At 39.0% G+C, this 23292-nt stretch overlaps 1 protein-coding gene and 1 long non-coding RNA gene across 3 annotated transcripts in view; one reads left to right on the top strand and one right to left on the bottom strand.

The window, feature by feature from the left end:
- LOC109042632 (MFS-type efflux pump MSMEG_3705) overlaps positions 1–23292 on the top strand; it is a 172104-nt gene that overhangs the window by 73536 nt on the left and 75276 nt on the right. The window lies entirely within an intron of this gene.
- Positions 1171–12595, bottom strand: LOC140224849 (uncharacterized). 2 transcript variants are annotated; one of them, XR_011900066.1, is made up of 3 exons: positions 12224–12595; positions 7995–8345; positions 1171–1793 (listed from the first exon to the last, which is right to left on the bottom strand). It is a non-coding gene; the product is annotated as an uncharacterized lncRNA (long non-coding RNA). The 2 variants fall into 2 exon arrangements; XR_011900065.1 differs by having other exon boundaries at positions 8215–8345; positions 12224–12536.

The following is a 23292-nucleotide window of genomic DNA, read 5'->3' as shown; positions in this document are numbered from 1 at the left end:
ATAAAACTGTAAACAACGTTTATTCAACTATGAGCGTAGTGTAACTGTTACGTTCAACTGTAAGAATAACAGTGTTTGAAAAAGTTTAGAGTATATTGCCCGGCGACTTCAGGTCCTTGTAAATGCAGAATAATGTTACTTCTACCCAGAGATCAAAATGCAAAAAGCACGTGCTGAAATTTTTTGAATTGTCACCACGCCTTCAAGTCCAAAGAAATGACAAAAATTTGTGTAGTCACTGGTATAGAGTTGCCAAAGAGGTATTAAATGTCAAAAACCTCACTTCAGCAACATTCTCGAACTCACACATGACAATTATTGTCGGGAGCGGAATTATAAAAATGTCATGTGTAACCGCTCGAATCGTTCAGAAACAATTCATGTTATTGAAAATATTCACTATCTAATTTCCGAGACTTTCTTCTCTTGAGGTTTGAATAAAGTTGAATAAAATCTATAATTTTTGGGGGGAAGTTTACGCCGCTTTTTGGCAATTCTCGAAGGGTCTTTTGAAAACTTGAGAAGGTTTTCCACGAAATAAAATCCCCTACAATTATATGTGTGAAAAGGAAGTGAAGCTGTGTAAACGTACCGATACAATTTCGCCATTTCTACTTCAAAAGTTTAACATACTAAGTTTGACAGAATGGCACCAAGTGACATCAAGATCAAACTGAGGAGCAGAGTTCGAAGTTTTTTCCCAACATGAAAACGCAATGTTAGAGTATATTTCAACCCCTATGTTCACATTTAAATTATTCAGACTCAGCATTGAAATGAAAGGAAAAAATGTGTGATTAGTTAAGCCCAAAACTGCCCTATATGTCATCTTTCGCCAAAATGTGTCTAGGTTCCTGTTCATTTAATTCAGTCCTCATAGTTTAGGAACCGTTTACTTAAACCACGTAACACAGTGAAGGTTCAATTTTGTGATATACGTCGGTGCGTTACAGGGGAAGGGCGGGAAAAGCTACGTTATACATACCGCTAAAATCGGTGATTGGTGCCAGTCCGTCGAAAATTTAGGATACAAAATCGACGCGAGGCAGCAATTTTTTCATCTCAAATTCACCACAAAACGCAAATTTGAGGAACGGAGACGGTGGATAAAAGCATCAAATATTTTAGAAAGAAACATTACGTATTTTAAAAGAGGAGGAAAAGAAGAAGAAGAAGAAGAACATATTTTACAAACAGTCCTTATCACCTTTCGAATACACGAAATAAAAAGCAGAACCGAGATACCCACCTCCACACGAAGACACTCTGGCAACTCAGCGGGGATAATCAAAAATAGTGTGTGCTGAGCTCGACAAACAATCACTGTTAGTGAGCATCGTAAAGTACCCTGTGTTTTAATTAAACTGAGCTCAGTGCGGGGTATAAAAAAAAAGCAAAATCTTTGCTGAGGAGTCTTTGTCCTTTACAAGGTCTCCGCCGTACCTCAGCAGCGACTCGTCCTCATAATGGGCTTAATTCCCCGGATTGCTGATGCAATGCAAACGGACCGGACGGTTCCCGAGTGCGTTCCCTCGCCGTAGTTGGCGGACTGCGGGAAAAAATTGGCCAATTTGACGTTGTATTGATAGGAAAATGCGGTAATTTCAAAGTCATTGCCTCGCGAAACTGCATGAGCGGACTCCGTGCCAAAGCTCCAACTGTGCTACTCCACGAATTAGTCGTCCTGCAATGTTTGCATTTGCGAGGTCCAATTTGCTGCTTCTTGATTATGCTGCAATGATTTTCCCTTTCAGTATACATTTCTACATCAATTTTCAACCGTTGCGCTGTTTCTGTAATAAATAAGATGCCGTTTAAGTATTACGTAACGCACTTAGGGAGGGGATTGAGCCACCGTTACGTGACAAATCTGAGCCGAAGGAAAGGAGAGACTTTGAAAAAACGTGCAAAAAATTGAAAATGTCGCCCTTCCCGACTGAATCTTTTTGGCGCGTGACCCAGTCGACGCAATGGTTTTCACGCACCTTTATTGATGTCTTCCCGTCTTATTTTAGCGAATTATCTATAAAAAAAAACCCCGAATTTTTTTTCAAGCTGTTTTCTCAGCGTTTTACTGATTTTTTGAAAATTGGGAAAATGGGGAGTCAGGCTAGCGTTACGTACTTCAAAGGGGGAGTCGGAGTGTAGGGCTGCACTGCGGGTGCGTTACAAGGGGAGGGAAAGGGGGTTAAAAAATCGGAAAAAGCGCGTTACGTAACAGTAAGGGACTAAGGGACTGAGTTGAATATGAATGAGAAAAACGTGAGTTGAATAGTGTAGGTAGGTGTAATGTCAGATCAAAAATGAGTGTTACTACGTCAAAACCTTGGCGGTTGTTTTAACGTGCCTGTTTGCAAGCATTTCTCTAAAAAAAAGGAAGAATTAAAGAAAGAATTCATATGTTTGGATCTCACTTGTTTGTTTGACAAGCCCAAGACATGCTAGTAAAAAAGAACAGGACGAAGCAAAACTGAAATTAATTCATGAACCAACATGAAAACTATGATGTAGTCGCAGGATTCACAGCATTTGAATGCAAATGATCAAAGCCCCCCCCCCCTCCCAAAAAAAAACAAATAGGAGCAGAGACTAATAAAAAAACCCGCTTTATTTTTTATGCAAGAATTTTTAATTGACTCAATATGACCATGTCTTACGCGTGCCATATGAAAATAGAACGACTACTTAATCCATACAAGTGCATGTGAGTTTGGAAAAACAACAAATTGCTGTGATTTTGGTAAAAATATCGTATCAAAGAGCGGTGATTCTTACACTTTTTTTTTTTTTTTTTTTTTTTTTTTTTATGTTTTTGTGACTACAGATTGTAAAAAGGACTTTGAAGTGTCCTCAATATTTGCGAACACATTCATCCGCGACAATTCGGCGACATCTGTGTTTTTGTACTCAGGAAATACGAAGGCAAAAGCCGCCAAAATTGGCGCACCCTACTCCATCTCCATCCGGCATTTTCAAAAATGGTTTGATGATGCACGCAGATTGGTTCGGATCTGTCAATGCATGAATACATGACGTCATAATGTATGGGCGATAAAAATTGTTGCATTATTTCGCACGGTCATTAATAGCTTATTTATCTCGGAAGGCTAATCAACTCACTTCCTCGGGTTATGTAAGTTGGTATGATTCTTATCCCCTCCCCCTCATCTCGGCAGATCGTGAGTGGCAGAAGGTCAGAAAGGAAGGAATATTAGAAAAAACAATTAAGTAGGTTCCTAATTAGACAAAAAAACTAATATTAGTCGCAGGCCAGCCTGCATATTCATTTCCCTATATTTATTTTATATACCCGCTGCGGTTTAATGAGGATTAAACTCGACTTTCAAGCACGTGTCTCTCAAAATGTCCCCACTCATTTTTGAAACGATTCATTCGGCATACAGCTATTTCCAGGTAGAGGCAAAGAATTTGCAAGATAGGAACCACCTTTCCTATCATCTACTCGGGGACCCTAACGCAAGATTGAATTGAATTCAATTAGAGCACAAGCATTAATTTGTGAGTAATAGTAAATTTTTTATATAAAAAAATCGGCAACCTGTCTTCTTTCGCCGTGATGAACTGAACCTATGAATGAAATTTTCGGTAGTATCATTCTTATACGTATAACTTCATTACCAGTATAAAATTCAAGATCTGCATTCATCTACATCATGTACCCCTTAGCAATAGAGAGCCGGACAATAATTGATGTTTATAGATAATTAAATTCACTTAATACTTCAGTTCTGACACTTAAAAGTCAAGTCTCGACTTACGTATTTAATTTCCGTTTTTTTTTTAAAAAAAAATAAATAAAACTCTGATAAAAACGGACTTTCAGGTCACTTATCGAGTTTTTTTTGTTGAATCTTTCGAATGATTTTATTTTCATTCGGTATTTAATCGAGTTCATCTAAAAATTTAAGGATAAATATTTATAACTTTTCCCAAAAATACCCCCTCCCCCTCATCAAAAACAATTTGAAAATGCTTAAATGGTCATATGGCGTTTTGTCTCAGAATAGAAATAAACTCATTTGCTCACTTGATATTCTAGATTGACATTATTAGCAAAGGCTTGATTTTTCGGACCCATTTGATAAAAAATATGGGAGAGGGAAGGTACCCAGCGTTTTATACGAGGAGAAAAAAGAACCATTGCTCTTACAATATTCATAGTCGATTCTAGATCCAACCTACTTTTCTTTGAGATACCATGCTATCACAAAATCAATATCGTAAAAATGATAAGGGATGAAGGTAGGGCAAGGCATTCCTCAATAAATGTCGCGGGAGCGACGATTTTTCCCCCCTGTAATTCATCAGTGTAAACCGAATTTTTTCCCACGGGAGCATCATGAGGGTCAGGGTCGGGTCAACCCTCGGAAAAGGGTCAAGGGCAGTAATTTCTTTTTAAACCGCGAGAGGAGCAAAAACTTGCATATTCCTCACACCCTTCCCTGGTATTCAACGATTACGTGAAATTCATTTTTGAGCTGGAGTAAAAACCTTTCCTCCATGCTTCATTGTCAGGCGACAACGCCGGATGACGTCACGGTGTGAACGTGAATGCGCGGCCTTTCATTGTGTGGCTCAAGCCTCAAGGGCTGAGCCGGGGTGCACTCTGCACGTCGTGGACGTGGACGATAGCGTAGTGACTAAAACCAAAAGCTTGTTTCCGGAAGTCCTTCCCGATTTGCTGAATGACACGCGACACTAGAGGCGGGAGGCGGGCTCACTTCCCCCGTTCCGAAGCGTAGCCGAGCCTCAACGTATCGCCCGAGCCTGCGACGCGACGAGAGACTCAAAGGCCAGTCTAGAAAAGTAGTCGCTCCTTTTCCGCGCCGCCTGCCTGCGCCTCACAGTGGATCGAGTCAGTGGGAGAGGTCAGACAAAATTTGGAAACTTTAAACGCTTATAACGTCGTTTATACACAACATTGAGGTTTTAAAAGTGGTTTCTTTGGTTTCTTCGTGAAATTTTCTACTAGAAATACACATTGAAAATTAAAAAAACGACGAAATAAACACTGGAAAAAAAAACACATTGGATCTAGAGTCCAGACTTTTGAAAACATTGACAAGAAAAAATACTCTTGATTCAATCGGATTTTTGCTTGAATCAAAACTAAATCCGCTTATATTAAGAGGCTTGGTTCTTGATTTAAGCTAGATTCTGATTGAATCAAGAGTACTTTTTCTTGTCGATGTTTTTGAGAGTCTGGACTCTAGATCCAATGCGTTTTTTTTCCAGTGAACATCAAAATTTGCAGTTATAGTCAAAAATTTCATGTCCAACCTCTCGAATTGACTCGATCTACTGTGCGCCTTCACGGCTCTTGCCGATTTTTTTCGCGACTTTGAACTTAATACGATCTACTCGGACGTGTGAACCAGACGCTTGATTAGCAACAATTAAATATCAGCATGCAACGACATTGTAGTATAGTAACGACTCGTCCTTGAGTGGAGATCTAGCGGGCGTCTATGGCTTGATAATTTCATTCATGAATGAAAAGTGGTGAAAAAAGAATGAGAACGCTCTTCACGAGCGGGGGGAGGGGATTTAGTAAGATTGCGTCTTGCGGCTGCGGCACTAGGGGAGAAGGGCCAGGGTGGCAAAATTTCATGAAAAATAAAAACTTGAAATTTCACGTGAAATATTTCAAGAAATTTCAGAAATTTATGAAAGATATTGAGAAAAAAAACTGGTTCCTTTTCGTGTTTCGCAAAATTTAAAACTTGTGACTTTCTTCTATTCTTGTGTGGGTTGCATACTCTTGCCCCTAAAAGTATGAAATATTTCACAACCTCGTGAAATTTCATGAAATATCGAGGACAGTCATCAAAGCATCGTTAAAACAGTGCTTTGCAAATTGGTCAGCGATTTTTGCAGTCTAATCAAAATTTTCTTCATAAGATTAGCCTACTTCCATTTTGCATCTAAGGTCGACGTGCAGCTGGAGGCACAAAGTCAAAAATTCATCTCCCAAATCCTCAGCACCCAATTTTTGTCTATCCTACCGTTAATTAGGAGACATCTGCCAGACATGCAAGGTAAATTGACTGTACCCATTAACAATCATTAGTAAGCTCCTTGTCGCCGTGCTAAGGAAGAACATCGTATGACACTTCCATCGTTGCAAAATTTCCATCAATAAAACATGAATTTTCCAAGAAACTTGTTGGTATTTCCCCCCCCCCCCAATTTTTCGGAGATATTCGGTCGCAAATATATTCTTAACCCTCTTTGGCATGAATTAATTTTGGATCTGAGATTCTGAGGGACACTTATCTAGTTTATCTATTTAGCTGTTATATATGTTATCTATTTTGTAGGTTGCAGTGCCAATTTTTCTTCTTCTCCTTCTTCTAACTTCTGACTAGGGTCGTGACCCTGTTTGTCTAGCCTCTAAATTAGTATATAAATATGATAAATAAAATATGATGGCGATGAGAGAGATCACTTAATACTCCGGGGATGAAAGGCAAAGGAATTTTTTTTTCAAAATTCTAAATTTTTGGGAATTAGTCATTTGAAAAAAGAGGAAAGCTAATGAAGACTTGCAAATTTATGCCACCGAGGAGACATTCAATTTTTAAAACACCCAAAAATACGTTTTACGAATTCGTAATGCACATGGCTTCATGGCTTTGAAGGATTAAGCATTTGGAATTATCCAAAAACAATGTCTCTAACTTTTCTGATAAGTTGTAACTTAATAGAGAGAAATTTGGCAACATTCTCGCTCTGATATGGCGTTTTTCTTAAGCACAGTAGTTTGTTTGGTTGGTAGTCGGCCCCCTGCATCCACTGTATCCCGTGGAGCATCTTCGTGGTTTTAATTATCCTTAATGCCCGCAACGCTATCATTGAAGATAATCATAGCAACGCTCGCCTGTTTATCCTTTTGCTATTTCTAAAATGTGTTTTTACAAATAGTGGGAGCAGTAATGACAGTTTTAATAGCCGATTAGACTCTGAAAAAAAAACGTATACACAAGATTGTATATGTACACCTCTAATCTCTCTTGAATGGGGTTACTCAGAGGAACCACTTAACTTGGTCAGCTCGTGTCCTTACCTTCAAAAAAGGAGATAAGTACGAACGTGCCAGGCTAATTGCCTCAACTTAGAGCTGCATCAAAATGGGGCTCGGGAATTATTATGAAACGAACCGACCGCATGTGTATTTTTACTCAAAATTCCGTTAACAACGCCCCAGCCGCATCGGTGTCCTTCAAAAATTATGTTAATCTATTTTCGGCGCATAGTTAAGACTAAAATACCGTGGACAGTTCAATGCCCTCAGAACTTCTGAATTTTTCCATTGCTAGTTTATGTTTCTTTCGGACCCATCGCACGAACATTTTTATCCGTGAATTTGTTGCTGATCAGGAAGAGAACTGTTCATATAGCTCGTAAACCACCGAGGCCGGGGGGGGGGGGGGGGGTGTGAGGATTTCGGACTATCGTAGGAATGCATCAAAGAAAGGGCGTACGGTACGTGTGGCCTTTTGTAGGTTAAAAAAATCGGAAAATATGCCTAATGCAAAAAAATGGAAAAGCATAAAGCGCCTCACCACAACCCTTTCAGTTAGTTGAGGGTCTCGTTTGAATACTTACTTCATTACTTCATATGGTTTTTACGCATATATAACATTACTTCAAGGGATGCGCGTCCATAAACTATGTAACGCACTTTTTTGGCATTTTCGACCCCCCCCCCTTCCCATTGTGACGCTTTTGTGATGTAGGTCCCAACCCTTCATACATAAAAAACATATGGCGTAACGCTATTCTCGACGACCCCCCCCCCCCTTTTAGAGCGTTTCAAAATTTAGGGACGGCCCTTTATTTATATCAATCATTCTACGCTTTCACTGCTTTGTAATGCTGGTTTGCAGAATAATCATTTAGCACACAGACTGAATGAATTAAACTGCAGATTCGTATTCCTCGTAAAAAATCACCCATAAACCATATCTCACTTGTTGTAAACACGTAAGAGGAAGCGCGAATCTCATGCACGTATTGGTCGAAAAAATTAAGTGACGTGGGTGGTCTTTTCTTTTCTCGGAGTGGGTCGGAAGGATTTGAGGAATTGAAGAAGAATAAAGTGCAGTAGGAATAAACTCTCAGATCGCTAGCGCCAGGCGCTACGAAGGAATTCGTGGAACCGCCGAGCCTTATCTCAAATTCCTGACCGACCTTTTCTCGGCAGACAGAGTGGCGACTGCTGCGGTCGGCGTTCTTATCTGTCCCATAGGATAAGAGAAGAGGGGCAGGAGGAGACGATCCTTCCTGCGTTTCCTTGACGCACCGATAGATGTCAGCAGCACCTGCCAAAAATTGTTAGAACGGATTTGTAACGAAGCACACTACCGATTGAATAATTCTAGCTGGAGTGCACTTTAGCTATGAATTCAAGACTGCAAAAATGTTAACGGAAATGGAAAAGGCCAGCGTGCATGAAGGCTATTTTAATTGTAATCTTCTGTCACATTCCTAAGGCGCAATGATACAACTATTTGAACTCTCCGGAATGCGTGAGGTATCACACCGCATTTGAAGGCGTTTTCAAAACAGCCAAGTTCCGATATCCGGATTATCGTTTGCATAGTTCATATATTCCTTTGTTTTATTCCTTACCACCTGTTAATTTTTATTACTCGTATAAAAACCACCCATTTGCTAAATAAAATTCTAGCTGGAGCGCACTTCAGCTATGCATTCACCACTGGAAAAATGTCAAAGGAAATCGACGAGCCCAGCGTGCATGAAGGTTATTTTAATTGTAATCTTCGGTCGCATTTCTAAGGCGCAATGATACAACTATTTGAACTCTCCGGAATGCGTGAGGTATCACGCCGCATTTGAAGGCGTTTTCAAAACAGCCAGGTTCCGATACCCAGATAATCATTTAGCATAGTCCATATTATTTTGTTTTCAATTCTTACCACTTGCTTAATTATAATCCTCCTAGGTATAAAAACCACCCATTTGCTAAATAAAATTCTAGCTGGAGCGCACTTCAGCTATGCATTCACCACTGGAAAAATGTCAAAGGAAATCGACGAGCCCAGCGTGCATGAAGGTTATTTTAATTGTAATCTTCCATAGCTTGAGGATGGACGGCGCATCGAAGAGTGTGATGAGTTCAAGTATCTCGGTGTCTGGCTTGATCAGGATGGAAGGATGGATAGAGCAATTAAGGACAGGATCATCCAGGGCAGGAGAGCCATCGCGATGCTGAACGGGGTGCTCTGGGATCAGAGCATCTCAAAGGCAAACAAGCACCGGATATTTGACGCCATCGTTAAAAGTATCGTGCTCTATGATAGTGAAGTGTGGCCTTTGACGAAAAGAACGCAAGAAATGTTGAGGGCAACTGAAATGGATTTTTGGCGGCGATCTGCCGGCATTTCGAGACGGGACCGTGTCCGCAATGAGAGAATTCGCCAGGTGATGAAGGTTGAGAAAGATATCGTGCACGACGTCATGTCCAGGCAGTTATGCTGGTATGGACATGTGCAAAGAATGTCGGAGGAGAGGTTGCCTATAAACAAGTTTTGGATTGGGTACCACCTGGGAAGAGGCGGTGCGGTGGCGTTTGCGGACGTGGCGTTTGCGGATTCTAAGAATCGGGTGGCGTTTGCGGATTCTCATATTTTGACGGTGGCGATTGCGGACAGGCGGAACAGGGCCGGTGGACATTGCGGACCAGACAATTTCGGCGGTGGCGATTGCGGACGGAGGGGTAGGCACCTACATATGCTGCCCCCCACCCCTGCGATGTATATTAAAGAGAAAAATTACCGGAGAGGCTCTGGATTCCTTTTCGTGGATGAAGAATGAAAAAAATATTAGTATTAAACATTTTAGTATTATACTAGTATAAAAACATATGAGCAGTGAACATACAGTAAATTTTTAAAAAAAGGCATATCAGAAATTGCAAGAAACTGAAAAATCGTCAGTTTCAGTCCATTTTTCGGATGAAAAAGATGTTGTAAATTCTAGTCCAAAATTACTGAAAGTCAAAAAATTAAAATGTGTTTCCATTTTTCGTATGTAATTTTTTAACTTTCAGTGATTTTGGACTAGAATTTACAACATCTTTTTCATCCGAAAAATGGACTGAAACTGACGATTTTTCAGTTTCTTGCGATTTCTGATATGCCTTTTTTTTAAAAATTTACTGTATGTTCTCTGCTCATATGTTTTTACACTAGTATAATACTAAAATGTTTAATACTAATATTTTTTTCATTCTTCATCCACGAAAAGGAATCCAGAGCCTCTCCGGTAATTTTTCTCTTTAATATACATCGCAGGGGTGGGGGGCAGCATATGTAGGTGCCTACCCCTCCGTCCGCAATCGCCACCGCCGAAATTGTCTGGTCCGCAATGTCCATCGGCCCTGTTCCGCCTGTCCGCAATCGCCACCGTCAAAATATGAGAATCCGCAAACGCCACCCGATTCTTAGAATCCGCAAACGCCACGTCCGCAAACGCCACCGCACCGGAAGAGGCGACGGGGACGTCCCGTAAAGGGTTGGCGGCAGGGCGTTGACGAAGAGATGTTGCGGTGTCAGTTGCCCGATAACCTCTGGGAAGACAGGCATATGTGGCGTTTGGGTGTCGTAGAACGCCAGAGTGCGTAATAAAGCGCATATATATATATATACTAACTCGATATATATATATATATATATATATATATATATATATATATATATATATATATATATATACACCATAGCATTCCTAAGGCGCAATGATACAACTATTTGAACTCTCCGGAATGCGTGAGGTATCACGCCGCATTTGAAGGCGTTTTCAAAACAGCCAAGTTCCGATACCCGGATATTCGTTTAGCATAGTTCATATTATTTTGTTTTCATTTCTTACCACTTGCTTAGTTATAATCCTCCTAGGTATAAAAATAACCATTTGCTGTATACAATTCTAGCTGAAGCGCACTTAAGCTATGCATTCACGACTGCAAACGTGTTAACGGAAATCGAAAAGGCCAGCGTGCATGAAGGCTAATTTAATTGTAATCTTCCGTCGCATTTCTAAGGCGCAATGATACAACTATTTGAACTCTCCGGAATGCGTGAGGTATCACGCCGCATTTGAAGGCGTTTTCAAAACAGCCAAGTTACGATATCCGGATTGTCGTTTTACATAGTTCATATTCCTTTGTTTTATTCCCTACCACCTGTTAATTTTTAACACTCTTATAAAAACCACCTATTTGCTAAATAAAATTCTAGCTGGAGTGCACTTCAACTATGCATTCACGACTGTGCATTCACGACTAATTTTTATAGCGACACTGTCAGTTTTCAGAGGAATACATTTTTAAATGTATCGCAAAAAAATCACAAAACCACACAAATTGGATAGGTATAACCATGATTAGTAGTATTTCCAGTCAACCTGCGATTAATTAGTCGTCCCTTTTTTGGATATTATTTGCTTAGTACCTTCGGGAGCCTTAATTTTGACGTTTAAGCGCAACATTTTTTATGCATCGTACGGAAGTAGGAACAAAAACTATGACCATTCGTCTTACCACAAAATGAAATGCTACTAGAAATCTGTAACTTCGCAAGCCTAAATACACGTATGATTTCCAAGTGCAGCGGCAAAATTATAGCACAATAAAGTCTGGTAAATATCTTAGTGAAATTATGGTATGTTCTCCTCTTTCCCTCCTGAAACGTGAACTGCGTATAGTGATTTATTATGACAATAATTTCGATCTGTCGTTCGGGAAGCACGTATTTGACTTAGTTTTTGCATAAATTTACTCATTTTTGCGGAAAGACCCTCATTTATAAACATTCTCAGCTATCTTGGTTTGATGTTGGAATCTGAAGATTGGCAGCGGCATTTCCCCATGCAAATTTAAAACCTTTTTTGACAAAATGTGGATGAAACAACTCGCAATTTATTTCTTGGAGCATTGCCAGTGACAGCTTTCCGTCGAGATCTGAAAATTTTGTTTTTTGACCCAACTAAACTAAATTAGTCCGAATAAAAATCTTTTTGAAGTGGCGACTTTAGGTACCTTCTTTATTAACGGTCTCAAAATTTTATGGATTTAACTAGAACTTTGTAAATTTCTTCTCATTTATTCCTTTTTTCAACAGGAAACCAAGAAAAACCCTGACTCTATGTTGTAAATTACATATTTTTCATTACTCACCTGGAAGAAGTTTGTACAAAGGTCCAAAGCTTATGTTACTGAGATGAAATTAAGTAACGTAAAGTGAATAAGACTATTTCTAGTTATATCCACTCAATCGTTCCGTAAGAGACAATGTGCATGACCCGAAGGCAGTTAAATTAGGCATATTTCATTGATAACAAGAATGTTGTATTGCTGCAGCTGTTCAAATCAATGGACACATCAATGAATTTAGAGCCTGCTCGTGCATCTCATGAACTTAGGAAGACACTACGCACGACTCAAACGGAGCTTGACTAATCGATTCGCGGCAGTTTTTGCTACATTATTACACTCCTTTCTTCCGAGTTTGTGCGCTAAGCCGTCAATTTTCGCTACGCTCAATAAGCAACGACAACAATGTAAATAATAATAATAATATTTCCAACCTTTTCCTCATAGAATGGTGCACCAGACATTTTTTTTCACTATTATCGTTATTACTGAGAGAAACATTCGCTCTGCTTGATTGCTGTTATTTTCAAAAATTAAATTACTGAAAGTATTTGTAGTTAAGATCCGATGAACCTTGACTTTATATTTCGTAGTTAGCGAGACCCGAAAAAATGATCTTGCAGCCCCATTGCTCCCAAGTTTATTCCAAACTTGCAAATTCCTGAAAATGACGGTTCTTACAAGATGGGAACATTGTTTTTTTTTTTCTATTTAAATCTATCGATTCTAGGTATCGATCTAGGTTCGACTGCATCTTCCGCTATAAACAGATAAACATGGATTCACATAAATAATAAGAGAACAAATTCCAATGTTACCAACCCTGCGGATCACCACAGGTCCCTCATCCTCTACATGGCGTCAAGTGTCATTATCTAAGATTAAAGCGATGTATGTCAAGCACATTGAGAATGGGAATAACGCAATTTTTTCCCAAAATAATGTTAGTCAAAATTACCAATCAAGTTTTGCTTTCGCATTCGACTCCACCCCTCCCCCTTCCGAATTTGAAAATTGGACTTTCATTTTATTATTATTTTTTCCGTGGATTTGCTGCTGTTTATTTTCGACGAATAGGGCAGACCTGAGGAGAAAAGCGAAATGTTCACACAATTTTAAGACTTATGTTCCCTACTTTTCAGAGAAAAAAATCAAAATATGAGTGTAAATTCGACAACGTCGTATACGGTTACGTTGATTTCGGTCAAAGTCATTTATCCATTGCACTATTAATAGACAAAGGCTTCCAAATCGATACAGTCAGTGAACATCGAGATCAAAGTTGACCACAATCGTGTTACCTTGATCATCCTATATGTATACCTCAAAGATTAGAGGATTCATTTAAACCGGCTATTAATATCTCAATAGGTAAAGGACTTCGACCGCTCGCAACCACAACCTGGTAATGACTGGATTATGATTGTCGGCATGGCGGTTCGTGTTGTTGAACTAGGCATACGTCCGAATCCACGAGACAAATTCATGCTGCGTGGGTTAAATCTCTAATGACATCCGCCGCAAGAAGTGCATCGGTGAACGGTGAAAAACGCAGGTTTAGATAGCGCGAACTGTCATTCAGGAGAGTCAATGAAGTCGTTAAACTGCGTCCACGCTCTCGAGTGCAGGAAGAGAGTTGGAAACGGTTCTCATTTACAAACTGGACTCTGTCGCAGCGCGTGACTTCGTTACTTGGTTTTTAATGCTGTGCCCGCCATTCATCTGGTATCGTGTTTTTATCAAAGCTCAAAGTATCGCACCTCAACCATATATGACACTAAGCGGAGTGACAGAGGAATATGGAAGGATATACAGCAATAAAGCTCATACGAGGCCTGAGGAGGTCATTTGGGAGTGGCAAGTCCCGCAGCTTTTCCTGGTTTCCTCCTTTCTCATTTCATCCAATTGAATTTGAATCTTCGAAAATTACTGTGGAATTTACTCTCGATCAAAGAAATATTTTTAACTTCAGACTAAATACTGAAATACGCATTGGTGGTTTCATTATCCCTATCGATAGATTTTGAGTAATGGAGAGAAAATCGAATCTTAGCCGCACATCATTGAAATTGCAATTAAACTTCGATAAATAATTCACAAAGAAAGGGAGAACAATACAAACAACGAGAAAAATAGTCGGTAAATTAAACACACGAGTGTTGAAAAACGTATTTAAAGTCATCTCATTTAATTTTTATACTTATTTTTTATATCATTGAGTTTAATTTATCCAATTACTGTTTGAATTGAGACAATATATCAATTTTCACTCAAGCACAGATTGATTGATGATCATTAGATTACTTTCAATCGATCATCTTTACGAGATGCAACTATTTTAACTCGTAATCAGTGCGATTTGCCTACACGAAAATCTGAAGGAACGTCAACTAATCTAGATTCTTTCGATCAATCATTTCTATTTGATGCAAAAATTATAACTCGTTATCAATACGACCTAAACGGAAATTGAAAGGGAACTTTGACCGATTTGCATTGCGATCCTTGAATTATTTTTAGTCGGTCATCCCTACGAGTTGCAACTTTTTTAACTCCTTATTAGTGCGATTAGCCTACACGAAAATCTGAAGGAACTTTGACTGATATGATGCATTGGAGTCCTTGCATATGATAACATTAGGTATTCCCTCCATTTAAATCATTTGAGAATAATGACTTTCAGGTGAGGCAACATGCGGGCAGGCGGGCTGAGTGTTGAAATTCATAGACAAAGCTATAGACAAAGAAGACGAAAAGGGATATGGAGGGGTCCTATTGATGAAAGCGCGGGTGGGTCCAATGGACAAAGAAGATACGTAATAGACTTACGAACGGGAGTCCACGAGAGACCCATGGTTAGTCCATCATTTTCTCTCTCAGTCTATAGGAACCATCCATCTCAACCAATATGATTGCTCCACTCTCTACATATATCGACGGTGAAAGTCGGCAATCACATAACTCGTTTGCGGTGTCTGAAAATCTCCGCCTCTACGTCATTTTTTTAAAGGAGAACAAATTGACATTATTTCTTGAAGTTTTTGCAGAATTTTCTTCGCATTGAGAGGAAAAATCACGGCAGTTTTAAAGAATTGCCGTTGAGTAGTTTTCCGTTAAAAAAATAAAGTATGACAGGAAGTCTGCGACGTCGCAAACCGAGTTATGTGATTGCCAACTTGCACCGTCGATATGTCTTCTTTGTCTATCGTTCTGTCTATCGTTCTGTCTATCGCTCTGTCTATTGCTTTGTCTGTCGCTTTGTTTATCGCTTTGTCTATCAATTTCAATAGTCAGACCTCAGCTCCGATATCAAGCACCGATTCAAATAGAGGATCATAACCAGTCGGATGAAAACGAGAGACGATGACGTCATCGATGATGGATGCACTTCGAACCGATCGCGAGACGCAGTCGTCGTCGAGATTAACTCGGCGTTTCATTTTAATGAGAGGATAAGCACGCGCTCGAACATCATAAACTCCTGCTCTCACGATCGTTTCCCGCATCTCGGCTCCACCTCCACCACCTCCAACCTCCACCACCTTCTCCACCTGTACCACCTCCTCCACCTCCATCATAACCTCCACGTCTGGCAACTCAAAATTGATGAGCCGCCGAGTCGAGTCGGGACTGAAACCCGGCAGCAGAGAGAGAGGCGCCCGCGAAATTGCCGCGGTTATTAATTCAAAAGCGGCGAAATGCACCCTCGAACAATGAAACCTCTCGGCGGGGGCGGTGTGGGGGGCCGGGGGGGGGGGGGGTGCAAAGGAGCGAGGTATCAGTGACAGAGAGTCGGGTGGAAAAGTGGAAAGGCACCGAGCGAGGCAGTGACCCAATTCCACCTGCCGAAGCCCGAGTGTCAAGGTCGGATGCTCCCAGATGCAACAGCCATGCGCCGACGCCGCGTTCCCACAGGATGCTCATTGCTCTGGCAACCCGGGTCACCGAGCAACGTTGCCGATTTTTAGCGGGAAAACCCGCGGAACAGAGTTACGGTTGAGGGTATTTGAGGGGATTCGGCAACGATGCAATGTTACGATGCACCGATGCAATTCATCTCTTCGACTGCCGCGCGATTCGGACGCCGCCGCTCACTTCCGATGAAATTATTATTATTTCATTTGCAACGTTGCCAATTGTTGCCTCGAGCTTCCACAAGTTTCTGAATTGTTGCTTTTTCCGAAAAAACAAAAACAAAAAATTCTAAAGTTTCACACCGGAAAAAAACGAATGGATCTAGAGTCCAGACTCTTGAAAACATTGACAAGAAAAAGGACTCTTGATTCGATCAGATTTAAGCTTAAATCAAGAACCAAGCTTCTTAATTTGAGCGGATTTAAGCTTAAATCTGATCGAATCAATTGTATTTTTTCTTGTCGATGTTTTTAAGAGTCTGGACTAGATCGAATGTGTTTTTTTCTTTTTCCAGTGCACATGAGGGGTCACTCCGACGGTTAAACTCCTAAACCACGTTCCTTGTGGGCAGTTTTCTTAAGTCTTCGCTCCTGTTTTATATTTTTAAAGGACGCAAAATCATCTAAATGCCTGGAGTTTTTCGCAGAATTTTCTTCGCTAGGAGAGGAAAATCACGGAAGATTTTAAAAATCGTCGCCGAGTGGTTGAATGGTAGTGAGTGTGGACAGGAAGTCTGCAACGTCGCAAACCGAAATCCATGGTTTGGAGTTTCACTGTTGACAGGCAGTTTTTCTCGTCATAAGCATATATATTGAGAGAAAAGCTTCGGTTCTTCCCGAAGGATAGGATATTAGGATAGGATAGGATAGGATAGGATAGGAGGTGTTTGTCAGGATAGACTGTCCGGGTAAAAGAAGTTTCAAGCCGTACAGAATGAACCTCAGTTCGCGTAACTATAGTTATAGCAGATAATACTGATCAGTGTGTGTGACAGAAATTTTCTCTGTGTGCACTTGTGACAGTTCTGTGGCCTTAAATTTTTCAAAGGGGAAGGAAAGAAGGGTTAAATGATAAACAAATTCTCCGGGAGAGGTAGGGTGTTAGGGGAGGGCTCCAGACTTTTTAATCCCATTTGAATACAAAAGTAAATTACTTGACAAAGTTCACTGAAATCCAATTTAGTGATTCCATCTTCTGCCCAATTCATGAAAAGTCGCGTTTTCAAAAATCAGTATAAACTCTTGAAGCTCAAGATTTTGTCGCGTCCAGTGATTTATCGATTCATGGTTGTGATAAATAATTTTCTATTACATGCACCAAATATAATGATTTTTTTTAAAACCAGGTGTTTCAAAGTTTTCTTAGTCCTCATCTCGATTGTATGATTGTTTTCCTTTCATTTTTCAATCTACTGTTCATGGTCATTAAGAAATACTTCAAAATCAATAGAGTGAAATGGTTCAAGTAATCAACTTTTCCTCTTCAATTTAAAAATAAAACATTGCAAAATGCTGCGAATGGCCGTGGGTAAGATTTATTTTTTCAGCAAACAAACGTGAAATTTCTACAAAAAAAGACGATCATTTCATCAATCTAGCCGACCATTGTTTCACCAACCGAATTGGAAAGATACCTGGCAACATTTGCAATCAGATCTAGTGGCATAAGGATCAATTTTACCCACTCGTAAGGTCATGAGCTCCAGCGAAAAGTATCGCAAAAATAGATGTCATGAGCAGCGAGAACAAAACGGCGAGAATTAATTAGAACAGAAAAGGATTTACGCAACAAAGTAAAAAGATACGACAAGGTTTACTTAATAGGAGAATTATGGGATGGGCCACCGCTCTAACTCTTGTTACCAAGTACCCCATGTATTTCAGCGGCGTTTTTAGACTGTACCTCTGGACGAAACAGAATCGACACAAAAAGAGTATGAAAATTCCACTTATCTACTGCTATTTAATTACCGACTATTTAAATAGCTACTCAATGATTGATAATGAATATGTCGCATGACAATTAGTCAAATCAGGCATTTTATCAAACGCCTAGGCAAATAGTCAGATTTGACAGTTTATGAAATTTTGCATATTTATAATTCAAATCGAGGGTTTCAAGGAAATGACATATTTTGAAAGGTTCCCGCATTTTCCACAAGAAAATCAAAGTAAAAAACCGCAAATATTGATGAAAAAGATATTTACGTTTGCGGAAATATTTTGCTTTCCATTGCAATTTCAAAACCGATTTTGAACCAAACCCAAATATTTAGAAGATCTGAAAAATATTATATACTTTATTTTACTCTTCAGACCTTCCAGGGCATCAGAATATTATTACTATATTTTTTTTGATAGGTTTTCCGAGCAGTGCTTCATTTTGATAAAAGCAAATCGAATATAATAATATTTTCTGAATTATCTTTATGCTCTAAAAGTGACTAATCGTTGGCTTACTCAAAATATTTCCTTTGAGAATGGGGAACTCACAGAGAGGAACCAATTTCAACCACGTTCATAAAAAATGCTACTTATTTTCTCGCTCTAGACGTCCCGTTTTCAGGAATTCTAACCTAAAGCGTCTTTCCGCATAATATTACCCTCAACCAGAGATTTAAAAAAATAAGTGCAAATTGCAGACTAATCCTCGAATAATGAAGAGCCAGTGGTGTGGCGTGAATTGCGATATATCGATTGTTAAGCCATTTAAACCAATGGAAAAGGATCGATAAACAGGGTGTTCGCAGTGAACACCTTAATAATCGATTCTTTACAATAGGTTTAAATGGTGTAACAATCGATGTATCGCAAAGCACGCTACGCCACTGCGAAGAGCGACCGCTTTGCGGAGGAAAACCCAATTTATGCAAATGATTCGTGAAACACAGGAAGAACTCGACAAAATTTCAGCGCATAACTTTTTCCCGGCGAGAGACGGGATTAAATGTTCATTACGAAAGCTCTACAATTTATTTAATTAATGGAACGTAAATTAAGGCGAGCTTTTTGCGCGGAGTGTCCAATTACCGCGCTATCTTCACAAGGTTTAATTGCAGTGATTAGAGTTACTTAAGATTTACAATGTCTGATTGGCCTCAGTAATATCATGCTGTCGGTACGAATTAAATGCACTGATACTCTGATAAAGAAGATGAACTGCCTCATAAATAATAATACGCAATATTGATACCTTCGTTTGAAACGTGGATACGAATACACTTCAAGCCTTACACTAAAAATCCGTCGTATTTTAGACAACAAAAGAGAATAAAAAATAAATTGAAAAATCACGTGAGACTCAGTAAAATGTTAGAATTATTGTAAAAAAATATAGCACGCAGGAAAATTATAAAATTATAAGGTATATCGAAATACTGTATTCCCGATTTAACTCGAGTAAACTCCACCTGTTCTCTGAGAGGTAGGCGTGAATCAACGTATACGAAAACCGTTGTTTTAATGAGGTAAACTTAGAAAGTTTTAATGCGTCGATCTAGTTCACGTAAAATTTGGATATGGAAACATGCAGATATTTTAGTTCTTAACGCGTTAACGTCATGTCCTGTCTAGTCCCTAGAGAATTTTTAAAGAATCACTAAAATGACCAAGAACAAAAAGTGAATTTTTTTCTGAACAAATTAATAAATTATGAATGGAAAATTTACAACATTTCAATGCAATTAGACCCCTTTGACTCTTAACCCTTCATTGCTTAAATACCCACGCGTTGTCATGTGAAAACTTACAGCATTTGCAGAGAGATTTTTCCTCACCTATGATGCTAATTCCATTAAATTCAACCATCAAAATACGATCCTATGACTCATAAGACTGACCCACTTATAGATTGGGGTACTTATTTCGCCTCCAACGAGTTAGCGCGATGTACTACATTACGCAATAAGAAATTACGGGCTAATCCATGAGATCATCCTCCGGCATAGGCAAACTTATGGAATATAAGTTGTTTCTATACTAAACCAGAAATAGTACCTCATTTTTACGTAATACAATACAAATATTTCAGTATTATTCAACACATGCCTGTATTGAGAGCTACGTAATGGTTATCGTTGTCACCGGTTTTGGAGGTTAATTTGAAAAAAATAGGTTACGAGTTGGTTGCAAATTGTAGGTGGATTACAGTTTAAGTCGGTCACAGTGGCGAATTTTGAATGTAGGAAATTACTGATTCCACTAACACGTTCCGGAGTGCATTGTTATTTGTAAAGTACACAATTTATTATTTTGACCACCTAGACTATGTGGGAAGGAAGACCCTCTATAGCTTATTGTTAGTCTACAAAATCTCAATGGAATCGTTGATGATGGAGAATAGAACAGCTCTCTACATAAATTTTAACATTAGCCCAAAAATTTTAAAACAAACAGCCGAGAATGACGGTTTTAGATTGAAAGAAGGATGTTCGAGGGAAAACTGTTCCGAATTCCCTTTTGCTAATTTTTTAGGGTACAAAATTGCCTGATTTTACAACAAATCTGTGCTCTCTTTTGGCGACAAAGTATATACCAAATCACTCGCGACCCATTTTCAAGGATATTAAAAAAGATTTTCCCTTAAAATCTCAAAAGAGATTTCTGCTGTCCAACTTTACAAAACTTGCTCAATAAACGTAGATGGCTACGTAATAGTAAAATTTATTCCTTTATATATATTTATTTACTTTCAATCATAAATATCTAAATATCTCAACAGAGCTATAGCATCAAAGTTGTCAGGTTGAAGTTTGACATACTGTACAGCGAGGCGCAATTCAGCAGAGTACGAAAATCTGAAATATATAACTATTCCGGCACAGCGTATGTTATGTGGCCTACTTCAAAATTTGAAGGCGAAACATCAGTGTGCACATTTAGCCCCCCTTCGTTTCAATTGTACCCCTTACTCTTTTTTTGTCAGAAAGCACCATTGGTTGGCCGTGAGAACAATAGGTAATAGTCGAGCAAAGCTCACAGCTAATTGTTCACAGATTACTAATCTGCTCATCAATTTTCTTGCCACAAATTGAATCATAAATTACTCTTCCTCGTCGTTAAAAAAATTATGATCCTAAATGAAAAAACACATCCGGAAATTCCTTTCAACTAATTTTACTCCTATACTTTTTCGCTCGATATCCATATTTTATACGACAATAATTTGAGCGCTATGTAGGCACGGCACTTAAAGAGCGATTTGCTGATTACATTGTATATTGTGACGTGGAAGTCAGCAGGAGGAAATAGAATTCCGGTAGCTGGAGCGACGGTAATTAATGCGTTTTAGACCAATAAAAATCGTAGCTGAATGACAATAAGATGCCGTTTATGAGTTAATACACTTTCAGTTCTCGAAGTCAAGGTCACGGAGGAAATAGGTATACCAACTGCGAGACGGCAGAATAACACAGGAGATTAGATGTAGGTGGAGGTAGGGCTTTTATTGAGATGAACTATGGTTATAATGACAGATGCTTTATTTCAAGGTGACAACGTTAGGAAAAAGGTGGGATAAGGGATAGGTTCCGTCTGCAAACTACTAGTAAGTCGCTTTAAGAATTTCCGTTTTTAGGAGTTCCCTTTAAGACCCTAAAAATTTAATTTATATCTTAAAAATTAACTATTTTCTTTATTTCGTATGAATGATATGGAGGGAGATAGACACGTACATGGCTTGCAAAACTGCAATGTTCTTGTAACACTTCAGTTTTTTATCAGCCAACTGAAAGTCCCACGAACTTTGCATTATTTTTTGTAACTTCCAAAGACCTTCTCGAAAAATTGTAAAAATACTAAAAAGAAAAGCTTATTATCTTCTAAAAAAGTAAATTGTATTGATGTACAAAATAAAAGTACGGAGACTTTGGAACTAGAGTGAATTTCCAGACTACGGAAAAAGTACGCAAAATCCAATGGGTAACTCTACGGTATTAAGTATAGAACGACCCTACAATGCATTTTTGTTTTGTTTTTTGTACCGTTATATATATTCATGAATTTTTCAGCGACGAATTTTGTGGATCCCTACATTATAACAATATTGCAACAAAGAATTTACTATGTTAACTTTGAGCCTTTTCTTCTTTTTCAGGTATATTTCTCCTTACCTTCGGGCATTAAATGACACTGTGAGTAACAATCAATTTTTTACTTAGTGGTGGCTCAAAAAACTGAGGGGTGTAAACAGTCTAATACATTTGACTCTTTGAAATAAACTGCGAACATTGCTGAAGCTTCTGCATGTGACTGTTAGTGTTAGAGGTGAATGTCCTTAGAAGGTCTCATATGTACACGCAGTACTTACTTAATAATAAGAAGAGGTTTTATAGCCGGAAGCGCCTTTTGAGTTCAGGAGTAAAGGTGATAAATAATAAATTATTTTTCCTTCTCGCATCATTTTTATTTTTATATCTCGGAATTCCCTTTGTTTTTGATGCTCCTCACGAGGAAAAAGAATCCAATTTTCCCGAAAGGTATGCAGGCATAAAATTCCGAAAGTAGAGCATCCTCGATCCTGCTTATTACATCCGAAATCCTTCCATTGAGTACAATAAATAGGTGAGCCTGGTTCATACGTCCTCCCAACGAGTGAGTGCACACGAATTGCAGTGGCGAGGCGTGAATGATCGATTATCGATATATTCCCGTTTGAGGCTACGGTAAAGCATCGATTATTAAGGTTTTCGTTGCGAACACACTCTCTATCGATCTTTTCCTTAGGTTTAAATGGCAGATTAATCGATGAATCGCAAACATCGCCACGCCACTGACGAATAGAATTGTATTTTTACATCGAATGTTTATAAATCAGTTTAAAACTTACAATTGGTCACTGAGCGTCTCTCTACACATATCAGCAATATTGTTGATTGAAAAACAGCAAAATTCCGAATGTCTACCGCGGTTCCTACAGTTCTTCTACTACCATGCAAATTGGTCAATACTTAACACAGTTGTGATGGTTGTCTCAATTTTCCACGACTGAAGATTGATTTCATGAATAGAAGATAAATATAGACAAAGATTAATGATTTAGGAAAAACATGGTATATTCAAAGGCGTGGCGAATGCCTTCATGGATTTCGTTTTTCAAGCATGATATTGTGTACATAAAGTCCGCATTCACATAATTAAGTTTTGCTGTACGACTGTCACGCATTATGTGCAGTTGCAAGA

Source organism: Bemisia tabaci, chromosome 6 (assembly GCF_918797505.1).
Source record: "Bemisia tabaci chromosome 6, PGI_BMITA_v3".
In the NCBI taxonomy this organism is placed as follows: domain Eukaryota; kingdom Metazoa; phylum Arthropoda; class Insecta; order Hemiptera; family Aleyrodidae; genus Bemisia; species Bemisia tabaci.
Note: the sequence above shows the minus strand (reverse complement) of the source record. Positions and strands in the feature narration are given on the sequence as shown.